The following is a 6,190-nucleotide window of genomic DNA, read 5'->3' as shown; positions in this document are numbered from 1 at the left end:
GGGGTGAATAGACTACTAAAACAAAAGATAGATTCTTTTTCAAAATTCAAATTTCCATGGCAATTTCAGACTTTTCTACCAATCTATCAACCACGCTACACATGCAAGTCAACAATATTATAGGCAACATAATGTAAAGACATCCAAGTGAAAGTAAACAAGTACAATTAGAGATACGTAAACACGGGTTATCTCAATGAAGATATTTCCTATGTTTTGGATGTGCTATCTTACATCCACATTGATAGAGACTACCCATGAAGGGTCTAAGACCACAAAGATCTCAGTTGTGAGAATCCATGAAGGAGCGGTCCACGAAGGGGCAACCAATCTATTCTACCATGGCATACGTTGATATGTCTCCAATGTATCTATAATTTTTAACTGTTCCATGCTATTATAGTATCAATCTTGGATGTTTTATATGTAATTATATATCATTTTTTGGGACTAACCTATTAACTTAGTGCCCAGTGCCAGTTGCTGTTCTTTGCCTGTTTTTGGCTTTTCAGGAAATCAATATCAAAAAGAGTCCAAACAAAGAAAAAACTTTGGATTAATTTTTTCTTGACGAAGAGACCCTAGAAGGTTCGTGAGAAGGCCAGACGAGCCATGAGGGAGCGACAAGCTCGAGAGGTGGCCCCTCCCCCCCCAGGGGGGGGCAGGCTTGTGGGCCCCTCGTGGCACCTCCAACCCTAATTCCACCTCTATAAATTCTCAATATTCCCCTGACATCACAGAGCCACCAGAAATACTTTTTTTGCTGCCGCAATTTTCTGTTCCCACGAGATCCCATCTGGAGGACTTCTCCGGTACTCTGCCGGAGGTGGAATCGATCACGGAGAGGCTCTGCATCGATCTTGCTGCCCTTCTGATGATGCGTGAGAAGTTTACCACAGACCTACGGGTCCATATCTAGTAGCTAGATGGCTTCTTCTCTCTTTGATCTTCAATACAGTGTTCTCCTTGATGTTCTTGGAGATCTATTTGATGCAATGACTTTTTGCGGTGTGTTTGTTGGGATATGATGAATTGTGAGTTTATGATCAGATCTATCCATGAATATTATTTGAGGTTTCTCTGAACTCTTTTATGCATGATTGTTATAGCTTCATATTTCTCTCCGATCTATTGATTTGGTTTGGCCAACTAGATTAATTTATCTTGCAATGGGAGAGGTGCTTTGTAATGGGTTCCATCTTGCGGTGCTCAATCCTAGTGACAGAAAGGGACATGACACGTATTGTATCATTGCCATTAAGGATAAGATGGGGTTTATTCATACATGAGTTTACTTTGTCTACATCATGTCATCTTGCTTAAGGCGTTACTTCGTTCTTTATGAACTTAATACTCTAGATGCATGCTGGATAGTGGTTTGATGTGTGGAGTAATAGTAGTAGATGCAGAATCATTTCGGTCTACTTGTCTCGGACGTGAAGCCTATATACATGATCATTGCCTTGGATATCATCACAATCATTTGGTTTTCAATCAATTGCCCAATAGTAATTTCTATACCCACCGTACGCTATATTCAAGAGAGAAGCCTCTAGTGAAAACTATGACCCCCATGTCTACTTTTTATCATATATTAAATCCAAAAATACCGTGCTGCAATTTTTATTTCTTTACTTTATTTTGTATTTTTGTCCGACTATCTATCTATCACCATACAATTTAATCTTGCAAGTAACTGCTGAGGGATTGACAACCCCTTATTCGCGTTGGGTGCAAGGATTTGTTATCTTGTGTGTAGGTACTGCTAACGAGGTGTTGTGTGGTTCTCCTACTGGATTGATAACCTTGGCTCTTAACTGAGGGAAATACTTATTGCATTGCATCATCCTCTCCACTTCGAGGAAATCCCAACGCAACTCACAAGTAGCATACACCCACGAAGAACTAACCTCACTAGCGTAGGTCTTCATGAAGTAGGCAATCTAGAGGCCCTTCAAAGTTTTTTAGTTCTTCACAAACTTGAAGACTTTCAAGAACCTAGCTAATCTAGGAGGAGCACACCCTCCACAAGTAACAAGATAGAGGTTACTTGGTGATGAATCCCTTGCTTACTTCAAAAGATAATCTCATAAACCATCAGAACTCTCTCAAGATATGGCTTCTGGGTTGGAGAGGAAGGAGCGGAAAGCAAGAGGGGATTAGATTCAATGGATTGGCTTGATTTGCTGGAGTAGAAAGCCCATTGAAATCGACTATTAACAAGGTGAAGTGGTGGGACATGTGTGGGTATAAGTAGGAGGTACCAGAATACGACTATTACCAACTTTATTACACAGCTCAGGAGCTTCGAAGTGAGCAATTCAGAAGCTCAAACATAAACAAAGGTAGCAACTTTCAGACGGCTTGGAATGTCCGACTAAAGATCACTCGAAGGTTCCCAGAGATACACTTGGGCAGTGGGACACTCTTTGTTGTCGCCTCAGAAATTCGGATTGGTTTGCTTCAAAAATTACGACATGGCAACATAAGGTTTGCGAGGTACTTCGATGATTCCAAATTGAGCATTTGGAAGCTCCAAATGGGAAGGTTTTTGTCACATCCCTAGCTTCTGGTGCTGCCTGGTGTTTGCATCATGTCTAAATTTCTGAAACTTGAACTGAGGAAATTTGGAAGCCTCAAAAACTTAAATAAAAGAAGGGCAAAAACCCTAAAATCTCATTCATTGTTCCAAAATGCTCTTCTTAGATGTTTAATATTTTTGGCAAGGGTTTTGATCCAAACCAAAAATAATGAACATTTTAAAAGGATTTATTTTTGGGACTTTGAATTTAAATCATTAGCTATTTGAATTTGAATTATATTCATATAACTAGAATATAATTTCAAATACCCCTGAAATATTTTATGAGCTTTTGGGAAAGTCCATCTAGCAAAATAAAAATATTCAGAGGAGCTTTTGGCATTGTTTGAATTATTTTAAATTCAAAACAGTGGCAAAAGATTAAATAAAAATAAAACAGAACAGAAAAATTAAAAAAGAGCAGAAGCCTACCTGTCGCTTACCTGCACCTCACCTATGCTGGCCCAGCCCACCCTGCCAGTCCACTTGGCGGCCCAGCCCACCAGGGGCACCGCCGTCTTCAACCTCTGCCTACTGGCAGAGGCGTGTCGACGCGCCGTGGCCGGGCCTCCACCTCCTGCTTCGCCGTGGCAGCCTCCCCGACATCCTCGCGACGCCACGGAGACACCCAGAGCCATCCCCTCGATCTCCCCACTCCCTCTGGACCGCTCCCCCCTCCTCTGGCTCCCTCTTCCCCTCTCTTCCCTGTGAGCCCCGAGAGCACGCCGTCGCCGTAGCCGTGGCCATAGGCCACCACCCGCCCAACCAGCACGGCGAAGAGCTCCACCACGACGCCTTGGAGCTACACACTGACGCATGCGACCACGGGAGCCCTGCAACGTCATCCCCAGCCTCATCTTCAACCTCTGGCCGCCGGCGAACTTTCGAGGATTCGCGAGCTTCAGCCCCTCCCCGGCCTCGCCGTTGCCTCCACCGGATCCGCTGTGAGCTACTCTTCCATTCCCCCTCCTCCTCGTGCTCGTCCCCGTACTCTAGCCTCCCTTTTCACCGGAGCCGATTGCTCCTCGCCGCCGGCCATGGCGTGGCCGTGGCCACAGCCACCGCAGCTCGCTCCCGAGCCCACCAGCGTGATCACCGCAACCTTAGGAACCCAAAGCACCTAACCACTCGTCCTCCCGTGCACCGCAGCGCCAGTCCCGCGAACCCCCGAGCTCCGGCCGCCGCCTCGGGCTCCACTCCGGCGAACCCCGGCCACCCCCGCACCTCCCGTTGGTCCCCCTAGATGCGCACGGGCACGGGCTACCTCCTGGTGCCCTTGGCGCGTCGATCCGTCGTCTCTGGCGCAACTCCGGCGAGCCACCGCCGCGTCTGGTCGTTCCCGGCGGCTAGACGCCGGTGGATTAGCCCCGGTTGACCAGGGATTTGACCCCCCTGGGTCACTGACGTGTGGGCCCGTCCCCTGCTAATTTTTGGTTAAGTTAATAACTAATTTTAATTAAGCCACTGACTCACTGACATGCGGGCCCCGCCCGGCTAACCAAGTTAGTTAGGGTTAATTTTAATTAGGTTAGTTAGTCCAGACACTGACACGCAGGGCCCACAGGTCAGTTTGACCTAGACGGCGCCCGTTGACCTGCTGAGGTCAGCATGAGGTCATGCTGACGCAACAATTCCTTTCTGGAATTTAAATAAATCTTAAATGATTTATTATTTTCAGAAAATGTCCAAAACTTCTAAAATTCATAGAAATTCAACCGTAACTCCAAATTAAATAATTTATATATGAAAAATGATCAGAAAAATTCAATCTTTCCATCTGTATCATTTTCATGCATGTTAGAACAACTTATAGATGCTGTTTGGCACAAATCATATTAATGGCATTTAAATATCCACATATGGAGTTTGAGTTTGAATCTTGGATTCAAACCAACTTCATTTAATCTGGTTTTAGTTGCATTAGCTCAAACCACAGCATATTGCCATGTCACATTCATGCATCATATTGTGCATTGCATTGATTGTGTTTTTCTCAGTTGCCGGTGATTGTCCCCTCTCGATAGACGTGTACCGGCGATGTGATCGATGACACCGATGAAGAGCTATATTATCTTCAGAAGTGCCAGGCAAGCAAAACCCCCCTTGTTCATTCCAATAAAATCCCACTCTCTCGCTCCTGCTCTCTTTTACTGCATTAGGACAACAACGATTCATCTGTTACTTGCTGCGGTAGCTGAACCCCTTTATCCTTTGCATGACCTGTCATTGCCACAGTAAATAGATGAAACCCACTAGCATGAGTAGGAGTTGTTTGAGCCCTGATGTGCCTACTCATTCATGATTGTTTGTCATGCCTGCTACTGCTTAGAGTTGAGTCAGGTCTGATTCATCGGGGATGAATCAGAGGCGTGTGAACATGTCCTACTGTGTGTGAGCTAAGTGTGTGAACACGATTTGGTAAAGGTAGCGGTGAGAGGCCATGTAGGAGTACATGGTGGGTTGTCTCATTGCAGCCGACCTCAGGAACTGAGTTCTGTGTTTGTGATCCATGAACAGTTACTACCACACATTGGGTTCCGGTAACTCGACCCCTCTCGACTTATTAATCAACATGATCTCTGTCCAGGAGTTGCAACTAGTTTCTGGTGTTTGTAGGTAGTGTTAGTAGTCTACCAAGTGGCACCCGGTACAGGTGGGCTTGGGACAGACTAGGCACAGTGGCCCGGTGTACCAAGTAGCACCCGGTTGGTGGACTTGGGAACCCTGCACACATCGTTTGGGGCCGTGAGCGACACCCCGGCCGGATCTCCTTGCGGATGGAACCCGAATAGGCGATAAACCTGGACTAGAGACTTGTATGGTTAGTCAGGTCGTGGCCGACTCCCTCGCCCGGTTTCCGCTTGAAGGTTGCCGAGGTACATGACGTGTACAGGGCGGTAAGTGGCGAGAGCGTGTGTGAAGAAGTACACCCCTGCAGGGTTAACATCATCTATTCGAATAGCCGGATTCCTTGGATATGGAAACTTGGACCCCTTGTGCAGTTCATAGACAAGTGAAAGTGGATACTCTAAAATACGCAAGATAAGCGTGAGTGCTATGGATGGCGTTCTCGTAGGGAGACGGGAGCGGATCCATAGTGGTGTATTGATATGGTGAATATGTGGACTCGTGTGCGCCACCTCAAAAGAGTTACTTGCAGTCGTAGTTTAGGATAGCCACCGAGTCAAAGCTGGCTTGCTGCAGTTAAACCCCACCATCCCCTTTGTTGATAATGATGCATATGTAGATAGTTCTGATGTAAGTCTTGCTGGGTACATTTGTACTCACGTTTGCCTATTTTATGTTTTTGCAGAGAGACTTCAGTCTTGCTAGTAGTTCCGCTTGGACTTCGACGTTTAGCTTGTTACCTCAGCTACGATCTTGTGCCCTCGGCAGGATCTGGTAGATAGTCAGGCTTCTCAGCCTTTTTCATTTATAACTGTCTGTACTCAGACATGTTAAGCTTCCTCTTGTGCTTTGACTTGTATGCTCTGATTGTTGGGTCATGAGACCCATGTTTGTAATATCTCGCTCCTCGGAGCCTATTGAATAAACTACTTGAGTCGTAGAGTCATTTTGTGATGCCATGTTGTATTGCACATATCGAGC

Source organism: Triticum dicoccoides, chromosome 6B (assembly GCF_002162155.2).
Source record: "Triticum dicoccoides isolate Atlit2015 ecotype Zavitan chromosome 6B, WEW_v2.0, whole genome shotgun sequence".
NCBI lineage: Eukaryota > Viridiplantae > Streptophyta > Magnoliopsida > Poales > Poaceae > Triticum > Triticum dicoccoides.
Note: the sequence above shows the minus strand (reverse complement) of the source record.